We start from the raw sequence: 12,450 nt of genomic DNA on the forward strand, positions 1-12,450 counted from the left end.
CTCTCTCTCTCTCTCTCTCTCTCTCTCTCTCTCTCTCTCTCTCTCTCTCTCTCGCTCACTCTCAGGGATTTATTGGCATGGGAAACATGTTTACATTGCCAAAGCAAGGGAAATATATAATAAACAAAAGTGAAATAAAAAAATGAACAGTAAACATCAGACTTACAAAAGTTCCAAAATAATAAAGACATTTCAAATGTGATATTATGTGTGTATATATATGCACAGTGTGGTAATGATGTGCAAATAGTTTGGAGCGGCAGGGTAGCCTAGTGGTTAGAGCGTTGGACTAGTAACCGGAAGGTTGCGAGTTCAAACCCCCGAGCTGACAAGGTACAAATCTGTCGTTCTGCCCCTGAACAGGCAGTTAACCCACTGTTCCCAGGCCGTCATTGAAAATAAGAATGTGTTCTTAACTGACTTGCCTGGTTAAATAAAGGTAAAATAAAAAAATACAAAATAGTCTCGCTCTCTCTCTTTCTCTCCCTATCTCTCACAAACACACACAGCAGCTTATTCTCCTTCACTCTCATACACGAGAGCAAACTGAATTTCTATTCACGTCTTGCCACACAGCCTTCACCACTCTGTAACAAACGGGAGCATGCAGCTCGCATGCACTCTCAAAGAGGCCCTTTGAGTATTCAAGGACCAACAGTTGCATTCATTGATATTTAAAATGCAGTGGTTTGGGTTTGTGAGAGCTCTCTCTGCTCCGTGGTACATTTGACTATATTTAAAAAGAGAAATATCTGGAATAGGGATCAGGACATTTTTGATTGTCAGTGTTGAAGAGGAGATCAGATTGGAGTTGGTGTTTGTTCCCCTCTCAGGATATGAAAGCCTGTACACACTGTCACTCTCCCAATGACCTGCCTATAACAACTGATATTGTACATGTACTTAAAGTTTGTCTGTGTCTAAAATCCTCCTGATCATCCCCTTCATATTAGTGCTCATTAAAAGTTGTGAACAGCCATCTGAGCTGAGAGGCAGCCTTTGAAGACAAGAGAGGGCCTATCTCTCAGATGATGATGGCTGGTTTGATATGGTGAAAGGAATCTTTATGTCATCACACAGTATCCTCGTCTCCCAGGAGATAAGTGGAGAGGAAGGAAGAGAGCAGTTTGTCTCTATCCTCTCTGCCAAGTGGAGATATCTTAACGTATTTCACATTAATGTGAGGATGATTGCATTATTTAGGCGCTTGTCTAATCTCATGGGAGAGGGAGAGAGAGATGTGCAGTGCTCGGTCAGGATGTGTGCTGTGCTCTGTACCACAGCCAGGCCTGGTAGATTACTTGTTTAATTGGTAGTAGTTCAATTTGACTCTCCCTTCACAATGTGGAAGCAATTAGAATGTGGTTTTAATTTGCCATGGTTGCAGGCCAAAGTGCTGCTGAGGACACTTTTGTCCCGTTCCAGTGAGGAGTGCCCCTCGGTGGAGGTGGCGAGTGAGTCGTCATCCTGTGGCCTTCCCTCATTCCCCTATGACAGTGCTGTGGAGGTCCGACCAGTCAGACCTGCTCAGGAGCACAGCGCTGCAGGAATGCAAGGTCATTATTGCTCTCTCACCATGTCTGGCTGGCCACTTGATACAGTAGCTAATGTGCTAGTAGTGATGCATCACTCTCCAGGTTATGATAGTGAACTGTGTAACCAGTCAAGACTAAAACTAATGAGGGAAGTTGGGCGTATGACCCTGTCCAATGATGCCTGTGTTTTTAGACTAGAACTATTTCAATCAGAAGCAATTTGCAGATATTGCAAATTTAGTTTTCACAACATCACAAACAGAAAAAAGTCAGAATGGTGCCATTTCTGTTAAGTATGAGCAATCGCTATACTGAAATGAAACTTCCCTCATATGACAAAGAATCACAACACTTTTAACGTAGGCCTCTTTCTGAATCCCTGGCAGCCCGTCTTCATAGGGCCCTCTTTTCAGACAAAGGGAAACCCAGAGTCCCAGCCTCCCCCTGTCTCTGAGCTCTGTGTGGGGCTCCCTTTCTTACAGGACTACAAAGTGGTGAAGAGGACAGCCAGGACGAGAGCCCCGTGGAAAGTATTCCTATTGGAGGTAAAAAGGCAGTGCTGAGCCCTGCATTCAGAGTTCTTGTGTAGCGTTGGTTTTCCTCTCACAGCCGCTGATAATGGGCTCTTTTAAATGGATGGCTGTGGCAGGATGATCAAGGTCAATCTGGGGTCAAAGTCCCACCTGTAGAGCTGTGCAATTCCTCTAATTATCTTGAAGAAACAGTGCATGTTTTCAGCTGGCCAGAGTAGAGGCGTGGCCAAATTGATAATTCACACCCATATAATGCAGCGGTTTCATTGTCAGGACACCGGGGTGTAGCTAGAGATTGGCCATTGGTTCTCATTATCTTCTAAACAATGCTATGCAGCAGCATACTTGAAAAGGCGAGATGTGAAGGCATGCTGAAAGCGGCCTGGGTTCCAGTTCACACCAGAATCTCAGAAACACGTGGCTAGCATAGATTTCATACTGAGCATTTCATCTGTGAGCATCTCCAAGGGCACAAGCCCACAGAACCAGTCCAGTTTCAAATCATAACTAATCAAAAGCCTTTTTTTTTGTTGAAAAGAGACATTTGCAGTGCAGTTTCATGGCTGGAGCCACTGCTGTGCAACAGTGAGTGTTGTCTATCTGTTACCACACACTGTCAGCACAAACGGAAGGTAATGAGTTAAGAATGTGTGGCTGTATATGCTTAAAGTGACACGCATTTATTATTTCTACAAACAAAACAACTACAATGGACAGATACTTAGATATACAGTGCCTTCGGAAAGTATTCAGACCCCTCGACTTTTACCACATTTTGTTACGTGACAGCCTTATTCTAGAATGGATTAAATAAATACAAAATCCTCATCAATCTACACGCAATACCCCACAATGACAAAGCGAAACAGGTTTTTAGATTTTTTTTTGCAAATGTATTAAAAATAAACTGAAATGCCTTATTTACATAAGTATTCAGACCCTTTTTCTATGAGACTCGAAATTGAGCTCAGGTGCCTCCTGTTTCCATTGATCATCCTTGAGATGTTTCTACAACTTGATTGGAGTCCACCTGTGGTAAATTCAATTGATTGGACATGATTTGGAAAGACACACACCTGTCTATATAAGGTCCCACCGTTGACAGTGCATGTCAGAGCAAAAACCAAGCCATGAGGTCAAAGGAATTGTCCGGAGAGCACAGATCTGCAGAGGCACAGATCTGGGAAGGGTACCAAAAAATGTCTCCAGCATTTAAGGTCACCAAGAACACCGTAGCTTCCATCATCCTTAAATGGAAGAAGTTTGGAACCACCAAGACTCTTCCTAGAGCTGGCCACCTGACCAAACTGAACAATTGGAGGAGAAGGGCCTTGGTCAGGGAGGTGTTGTCACTCTGACAGAGCTTCCTCTGTGGAGAAGACAACCATCTCTGCAGCACTCCACCAATCAGGCCTTTATGGTAGAGTGGCCAGACGGAAGCCACTCAGTAAAAGGCACATGACAGCCAGCTTGGAGTTTGCCAAAAGGCATCTAAAGGATTCTGACTATGAGAAACAAGATTCTCTGGTCTTGAAATTTGAGATTGAACTATTTGACCTTAATGCCAAGCGCCCAATCTGGAAGAAACCTTCCCTACGGTGATGCATGGTGGTGGCAGCATCATGCTTTGGGGATGTTTTTCTACAGCAGGGACTGGGAGACTAGTCTGGATCAAGGGAAAGATGAATGGAGCAAAGTACAGAGCGGTCCTTGATGAAAACCTGCCCAAGAGCGCTCAGGACGTCAGACTGGGGCAAAGGTTCACCTTCCAACAGGACAATGACCAAAGTACACAGCCAAGACAACACAGGAGTGGCTTTGGGACAAGTCTCTGAATGACCGGACTTGAACTTGATCAAACATCTTTGGAGAGACCTGAAAATGGCTGTGTACCGACGCTCCCCATCCAACCTGACAGAGCTTGAGAGGATCTGCAGAGAAGAATGGGAGAAACTCCCCAAATACAGGTGTGCCAAGCTTGTTGAAGCAGCCTCAAGTCTTCTTGGGTCTGCTGCTACAAAGTACTGAGTAAAGTGTCTGAATAGTTATGTAAATGGAATATTTCATTTAAAAATTTTTTTAATACATTTGCAAAAATGTCAACCAGTTTTTTTTTGTGTGTGTGTGTGTCATTTTGGGATATTGTGTGTAGATTGATGTGGAGAGATAAAAACGATTTAATCCATTTTAGAATAAGGCTGTAACGTAACAAAATGTGGAAAAAGTCATATTGTCTTAATACTTTCCGAATGCACTGTATTTGTCGCATAAATGTTACATTGTTTAATCATTTCTGTAAGGCCAAACATTAAATTGTTGCCCACAGAGTCCAAAGTATGCGATCATTAGCCAACTCTTGACATTTCTAGCCTGAAACTGGGATTAAAACGACTATATTGCTATGCTATTATGTTGATTTACCATGGTGGACAAATTTTACAACCTTTCAGCTTCTTTATTGATTTTGAAGACTGTGTAGTTGTCAAATATGATACCTAATCCACTGTATATGGAAGTAGTTAATGTTTTATTTAAAGAACATCACCCAATCTCTTCTGAGTAGGGGTGCCTGCCAACCTGATACAGAGATAATGTGGAGGGTGAATATGGTGTCGTGGAAACTGTTTCTCTTCTTGGCTTGCGCATGTACACTACTTACATACACAGTTTAGCCTGCCCTGCTCTGAAGACCCAAAGAGCCAGCCATCGGTGTGTGTTGTCTCATCAAACACACAGCCTCTGAAAGTTGGAAACTTGGGTCTTGAGTCAATATTTAAATGGGGTATTTTGTGTTTTTTGAACAGAGACGACAAAAGCATATCAGCTGCTTAAACAGTCTGCCATTTACATATACAGTACCAGTCAGAAGTTTGGACACACCTACTCATTCAAAGGTTTTTCTTTATTTTTACTATTTTCTGCACTGTAGAATAAGAGTGAAGACATCAAAACTATGAAATAACACTTGGAATCATCTAGTAACCAAAAAAAGTGTTAACCAAATTCAAATATTTCTTCAAAGTTGCCACCCTTTGCCTTGATGACAGCTTTGCACAATCTTGGCATTCTCTCAACCAGCTTCATGAAGAATGCTTTTCCAACAGTCTTGAAGGAGTTCCCACATATGCTGAGCACTTGTTGACTGCTTTTCCTTCACTCTGCAGTCCGACTCATCCCAAACCATCTCAATTGGTTTGAAGTCGGGTGATTGTGGAGGCCAGGTTATCTGATGCAGCACTCCATCACTCTCCTTCTTGGTCAAATAGCCCTTACACAGCCTGGAGGTGTGTTTTGGGTAATTATGCTGTTGAAAAATGTATTATAGTCCTACTAAGCGCAAACCAGATGGGAAGGCGTGTCGCTGAAGAATTCTGTGGTAGCCATGCTGGTTAAGTATGCCTTCAATTCTAAATAGATCACTGACAGTGTCACCAGCAAAGCACCATCACACCTCCTCCATGCTTCACGGTGGGAACCACATATGCAGAGATAACCCGTTTACCTATTCTGCGTCTCACAAAGACACGGCGGTTGGAGCCAACAATCTCAAATTTGGACTCATCAGATCAAAGGACATATTTCCCCCGGTCTAATGTCCATTGCTCATGTTTCTTGGCCCAAGCAAGTCTCTTCTTCTTGTTTGTGTCGTTTTAGTTTTCTTTGCAGCAATTTGACAATGAAAACCTGATTCACGCAGTCTCCTCTGAGCAGTTGATGTTGAGATGTCTTTGTTACTTGATCTTTGTGAAGCATTTATTTGGGCTGCAATCTGAAGTCCAGTTAACTCTAATGAACATATCCTCTGCAGCCTCTCCTCTCCTTTCCTGTGGCAGTCCTCATGAGAGCCAGTTTCATCATAGCGCTTGATGGTTTTTGCGACTGTACTTGAAGAAACTTTCAAAGTTCTTGAAATCTTCCAGATTGACTGACCTTCATGTCTTAAAGTAATGATGGACTGTTGTTTCTCTTTGCTTATTTGAGCTGTTCTTGCCATAATATGGACTTGATCTTTTACCAAATATGGCTAGCTTCAGTATACCATCCATACCTTGTCACAACACAACTGATTGGCTCAAATGCATTTTGATGGAAACACTTTCCCCAAATGAACTTTTAACAAGGCACACGTGTTAATTGAAATGCCTTCCAGGTGACTACCTCATGGAGCTGGATGAGAAAATGCCAAGAGTGTGCAAAGCTGTCATCAAGGCAAAGTGGCTACTTTGAAGAGTTTCAAATATAAAATATATTTTGATTTGTTTAACAGCTTTTTTGTTACTACATGATTCCATGTGTGTTATTTCGTAGTTGTGATGTCTTCACTATTATTCTACAATGTAGAAAATAGTAAAAACAAAGAAAAACCCTTGAATGAGTAGGTGTGTCCAAACTTTTGACTGGTACTGTATGAGAAAAAAACATAAAGCACTATGATGAAACAGCTTATCATGTAATAGGTTTATTGATTGATTGATTTAATTTGCCAGTTAATAAAACACATATACTGCATACACATTACATACATTTTAATAATGTGACCGGGATATTACAAAACACTCCCTAAATTCCATGGTGCAAAAACATTACAACATTTAGACTACATAGATACCGATACATTACATACAGACATGAAGAAAGTTGTTATATTGCTCGATCATTAGCCAAATTTGGACATTCGTTTAAAAATGTAATTACGAAGATAGATGCACAAATCAAAATGTTTGATCTGTCTTGTTTGCTCTTTAAGGAATAAATGATGGCTATGAAGTGGGTAGTTGAGTACTCCTCTCATCAAGACCCTTCCCCTTGGTAAGAGCATTCTTCTTCTTCACTCCCTTTATGGGAAATAGGCCACCAGACACCAAAGTGGATGATGTACATTTGCATGTGGCTCTAATAATTCCCAGTTAATTTCTGTTAGATCAACGGTGTGCCACCCATTAACTTGTGCATGAAAACAAAAGGCCAGACTGTTATCAAGCCTAAAGTCTGCTCTCACTAAAGGGTTCATGTTTCAGGAGGCTAGCTTTAAAAGCAGACCGTTGTGGTACTACGTGTACAAATTGTGTTTTAAACAAATATAAAATCAAGTATATTATAATAACTGTTTTTAAAGGAAGACTCACAAGGATGAGTTTTAAGGTGACACATCCTTTTAATTTCCAGAGCTTTCACACGTCACGAATAGCATTTAGGCTGTTCAAATCAAAGCATTGAGTGGTAGGAAAAGAACATCTAAATAGCTCCATGTTTTCACACATCTGAATATCAACATGACTTCATCAAAATCTGCAATTGTGCGGTCCCCAGAGCGCCTCTTCACCGGGAGCCCATTTGGGAAGGTAATGGCTGCGTAAACGTTATGAGGAATAATCTTCTCTGATTTCATGTGATTACTGGGCACCACGCTGACACAAGGGCCCAATGTGTTCGTCTCCCTGGCCAGGCCAGCGGGCTCTCCCAGTCTACCTATTAGCAGAGGAAAAGACATAATGGCCCAGCTCTATTGAGGCGCTGCTGTCTGCTAGTGCCAGCCCAATGACTGAACCTCTTTAATAAACATGAGCCAATTTCAGACTCCAGACCCTCTGATGGCTCCGTCTCCACCGTCATTAAGGCGCATGGTAAGCCCAAATCTAAGGCGATAAAACAAGTGTAAATGTAGAGGAAATAGCAAGAATCGCAGCTCTGATTGGCCACTGTGGTCGTGGTGGTCCTGTGCATAAATGATTGAAATGGGACTAATGAGTAGTTTTGCATGCTTGACATCTAATCTGGTCAGGGAAAGAGTGAGCTGTTGTAAGGGTGACTACTGAGAGCGGTCACCATCATACCTCTTTCCTGCTCCTCTGTGATGCCCCCTCCGATGCTTATGTTTTAAGCATTCCACTTACTACAGTCACTTCTTGCGCTTTATTGCTTCAACAAGTGGTCTCGAAGTCCTGCACTTGAACGGAAACATAACACTGCAGGATGCTCTGCCCTTCTCTTTCTCTCTCTCTTGTTCTATCTCAATGTCTCTCTCTCCCCATCTCTTTTCCCTTCCTCTATTCCTCTCACTCCTTCTCTTACCGTCTCCTTATGTATTTTCCTTTCTTCCCCTCTTCTCCCTTTTTCATTGTTTGCTTTATTTTGTCAGTGAGCCGACAAATGCCATCAAAATACTCTGTGGCTGGAATCAAAATAAAAAACGGCCTCCACTCTGTTGTCTTAGACAATAATTATGATTTGCCAGTTAAGCCTAGACTACAGCTGAGGGATTGTAGTTTAAAGCAGAGGCTTTGGTGAAAAAAATGCATTTATAGCCCTTTGTGTGGCTCCTCATTATGTGTGGGCCCGATTCATTAAGTAATTGGTTTGCAGTTGTTTACATGAGTATTAAGGCTCTCTATTCAGGAGCCTTTGAGAGATACATTGTGCAAATGTTGCATGTTATGAATGCAGAATGAGAGGCGGGGGGGGGGCAGTCCTATTGGCCAAGCACTACACTCGGCTGAAAAGCAAGAGAAAAGCGCTGGGTGCTGCTTTGCATAGCAATGACTTTGCCTTAATACGCTTTAAAGATGAAATATATGCAGTCTATACAAGATACAAAGAGATACTCTTAACACATTTATATGTGCTCATTTCACTATTATGGCATTGGAGAGAATTGAGGTCTTTCATATTCTGTTTTTTTTCTCTCGCCTCCACGCAATGTTTTTCAGCAAGACACTTTATAGAATGTGCTGTTTTATTGTATTATGAATCACAGCCAAGCAGACAGATCTGCAACATTTTTTTAAGGATTCATCCATTAAAAATCTTTTGCTGCCATTGTGAGTGGTAAAGCAAAATCACTTTGTGGTTGAGTGGGGATGAAAGGAATAATGCAGGAAGGAGTGAGACTTAATAAGCAGCTGCACTCCATGTAAAGACCACTTGTTCCCCTTTGTCTGCGGGTGCATGCCTCTGCTTCCTCTTCTGCAAGAATCTTTGTGCTGTTTTTCTTCCTTTACTGTAGGCATTTCAGATGGTGTTTCTTTTCTCTTATTTTTTCTTCTGTTTTTTCCTCTCTTCTTTTGGCCTGGCCTTGATTTAGGAAGAAATGATCTCACTAAAAAAGCTACAGAAAACATAGTCCACCCACACAGACAGTGTGGTGAAGAAGGTGCAACAGCGCCTCTCAACCACAGGAGGCTGAAGAGAACTCTCACAAACTTTTACAGACCCACAATTGAGAACATCCTGTCGTGCTGTATCACCGCATGGTACAACAACTGCACCGGCTGCAACCGCAGGGCTCTCCACTGGGAAAAAACTACCTGTTCGTCCCGCTATCATCCAGAAGGCGAGGTCAGCACAGGTGCATCATAGCTGGGACCGAGAGATTGAAAAACAGCCTCGGCCTGTTCACCCCGCTATCATCCAGAAGGCGAGGTCAGTACAGGTGCATCAAAATTGGTACGAGAGACTGAAAAACAGCTTCTATCTTAAGGCCATCCGACTGTTAAATAGCCATCACTAGCCAGCTTCCACCCGGTTACGCAACCCTGCACCATAGAGGCTGCTACCCCATATACATAGACTTGTAAACACTAGTCACTTTAATGTTTACATACTGCTTTACTCATCTCATATGTATATACTGTATTCTATTCTACTGTATTTTAGTCAATGCCACTCCGACATTGCTCAATCTAATATTTATATATTTCTTCATTCCAGTTTTGTAACTTTTAGATTTGTATCTGCGCTGTTAGATACTACTGCACTGTTGGAGCTAGGAACACAAGCATTTCGCTACACCCGCAATAACATCTGCTAAAGATGTGTTTGTGACCAATAACATTTGATTTGATTTATCTCTCCCTCTCCAGTTATCAGTGGCTGCTATGTTTGTGATGGCGTGTCCCTGCTTGACAAAAACCTTAACTTGACAATTAGTGTGTGGAGCGTTCCCTTGGTCCACAGTATGTGCTCAGGCATTCACCCCCCAATCACTCAGACAAAGTGTCATAATCAGAAGTTAGCCCTCTGTGGAAGAGGCAAGAGGAAACGATGTGTGTGGCTCTCTCGCACAACACAGGGAGGGAGAGCAGGAGGAAGGGAGAAAAATAGAGAGATTTTGCCCCAGAAAGAGACAGGTAAAGAGACAGACAAAGAGACAGACAAACAGAGACAGATTAGATAGAAATGTGGTAAAGGACTTATGGCAGTGAAAGACCCACAGGGACAAACTGCTTTATTTCAGTGCACATTCCTGGCAAAGTTAGACAAACACCCAGTCTGAAAACAAAAACTTTGACATTGTGTAAGCAATATGGGTGTAACTCCATATACTGTAACCCACTGCAATGGTCTATGATTTGATTTGGGACCAGAGAAGAGAAACAGGCAGTGATAGACAGAGAACGACAGAATGGCAGGCAGCATTGAGAGGCTACTGCCAGAGGAGGTCACTCTCCTGCATTGGGTTCCTCTTCATTCGCACCATGCCCAACACTCACCATCAAGTATCCATCTGTCTAATCCCTGGTTAATCACACAATATCATGTCTTTTCATTTCTATTCATGACAAAAGTAAAGTTTTGTTTTTCATAAGAGGAACATTTTATTCGAAAATAATTTGTCACATCCCGATAAGTAATTTGTCTAACTTAGGTAGTTTAAAACAATTTGATAATGTAGTGCAAACTTGTGAATAATTTGAAATGGTCTAGAATTCAATTGAATATATTTAGGCTATTCCATTTTATTTCTGTCAATCATTGTTGTGTTCTGTTCTGTCAAGCAGCTGTGATCCCAATGAAGGAGCTGCCTGCTATCAATGAATGTAATTGAGTGTGAATCTGTGGCACCATTTTTACAGCTCTGCAGTTCCTCTTTATGGCCAGCAGAGAGCACTCACATGTTAGAGAGCACAGAATGGAAGCAGTGAATGCCCAGGGTTGCCTCACACTGTTGGCCCTCTGAGTGCTAGCTACATCCTACCATAGTACTCTGCTGTTTTAAACGTCTAAACAGACCTAAACAATTTAGCTGTGGGTCATAGCTGGGAATGGAGTAGGAGTTGATGGGGTGATGGGTCTCCCTCTTTTTACCCTTTTCCTTTAGACTAACGCTGGGCTAGAGTGCCTGTGCTATTAGCATTTCTTTGTGGGTGTTAGCAGCTTTAAAAAGACAGGGTAAATTAAGGCAGAATTCTCTACCAGCCTGTGCCAACAGTATATTAAATACCAGGAATAAGCATCATTTTCCCAGACAGAATCAACCCTGTATAGCTTTTCCATTATTTAAGCACATCATCAAATTTAATTCCAATGAACTCATTACAAAAACAAAACAACAGTCCAAATTCACAATCATTATATAGTGCAGTTTGGATGGATAGCATATGATAAGTAAAGGATAGAGTCATAAGCCTATGTCACCTTTACATAGAGACTAGCAATAAGTATGTCTAATTGCGGAGAATAAAATCGTATTTTTGAAATGCAGAAGGATAATACGGGTGTTTATTTGTGTTATTGTGGAATTGTAGTAGACGTGATGGGTTATATTAATATATATACTTGTTTTGTATCATTTGTGCCAAAGTTTCATACAACATTTCTCCATTCTGCAAGGAATATAACATAATGATAGATAATAATCAAATGTGAGAAAAAGCATGAAGTTGTGATTGAACGATGGCAGTCCTGCTCACAAACCTTATTGTAATGTAGATATAACATAAGGTAAACAGTAATATGTAACAATCACAAAAACCAGGACAGAGACTCTCCAAAAAGGAGGCATTTCAGTGGTAGCTATAATTTTCATAATTTCCCGCATTACATTCAACCCGGCCTACCAGAGTCTGCTAAACAGTGGCCGGCCCAGTCTGTCTTACATATTCAGATCATTGCCTCAATTAAGGCAAACTCCGCATAAGATGAACTGACATAAATGTTTATGGAAATGGAATACTAGGTTGAAGGTCATCGGCGTCCTGGGCCCACTATGGTAATGGCCCAGTCTTGAAAATCAGCCAGTCCCTGTCTGAAGTGGAACAACTGATAGCTCAACCCCCACGCTGCTTTGGGAAGTTATATAAAAGAATATTCCAATTTTTTCCCGGAAACATGTTTTTTTTTTTACCATCATTACAGTGGCGGGAGAAGAAGTAACATGTTGCTGTAAATGGCTGGATATTAAAGAGGGAATGTGAATATATAAACATATTGACCATGTCTGTGTTTTCACTTCCTTGTGTTACCCAACTGTTGTAAATTCAGTGTGGTTAAAATATCGTAGCCTAGAATGCTATGCTGTAACAGCTGATGTTGAATTATGTCAAATAAGTCCCTGTATGAACTAAAAGGACCTGTGTTTGACAGGCTATGTTAGTGTAGAAGCA

The 12,450-nt window shown here is 41.6% G+C and overlaps 1 pseudogene; it reads left to right on the top strand.

The window, feature by feature from the left end:
- LOC115146320 (centrosomal protein kizuna-like) overlaps window positions 1–11,024 on the top strand; it is a 39,946-nt pseudogene extending 28,922 nt beyond the window's left edge.
- Window positions 11,025–12,450: the final 1,426 nt, after the last annotated feature.

This window comes from Oncorhynchus nerka, linkage group LG18 (assembly GCF_034236695.1).
Source record: "Oncorhynchus nerka isolate Pitt River linkage group LG18, Oner_Uvic_2.0, whole genome shotgun sequence".
Classification (NCBI taxonomy): domain Eukaryota; kingdom Metazoa; phylum Chordata; class Actinopteri; order Salmoniformes; family Salmonidae; genus Oncorhynchus; species Oncorhynchus nerka.